Source organism: Penaeus monodon, chromosome 27, assembly GCF_015228065.2.
Source record: "Penaeus monodon isolate SGIC_2016 chromosome 27, NSTDA_Pmon_1, whole genome shotgun sequence".
Lineage (NCBI taxonomy): Eukaryota > Metazoa > Arthropoda > Malacostraca > Decapoda > Penaeidae > Penaeus > Penaeus monodon.
The window spans coordinates 37,486,675-37,487,108 of record NC_051412.1 but is presented as its reverse complement, the minus strand read 5'-3'; positions in this window follow the sequence as shown (position 1 = coordinate 37,487,108).

Here is a 434-nt window from a genome sequence, read left to right as displayed (position 1 = left end):
ATTTCTTGAAATGTATTTTCCCTTCTTTTTTTTCCCTTATGTCTCTTACGTCTTCATCTTCCTCTCCTCCCGTCATGCCGTCAATTTCTATTTCCTGTAAAATGCGCGAACTTAATTACGCTTTTCTTCGCAATCTATGCAATATCACTGCAGATAAACGTGGGAATTTATTCTTTACCGCAGATGCCAAGGGCGGCTGATTATCTGCCAAGATATCCTACAGCAACGGAGACTGTAGGCGATCTTGCAACTTGCAGTGCAATAAACTAAAAGGAGTCGCCAAGGATATTCTCTTAAATCTATATTTGTTGATTTTTTATAGCGAAGTATAAGATGGTTCGTTGATTCGATGGTATGAATAGTTGAAAGTTATGATGAATGCCGGTTTTGAGGTCGTTGGATGCCCTGTGTGTGGTCGCTTTGAGTCTTGTAGG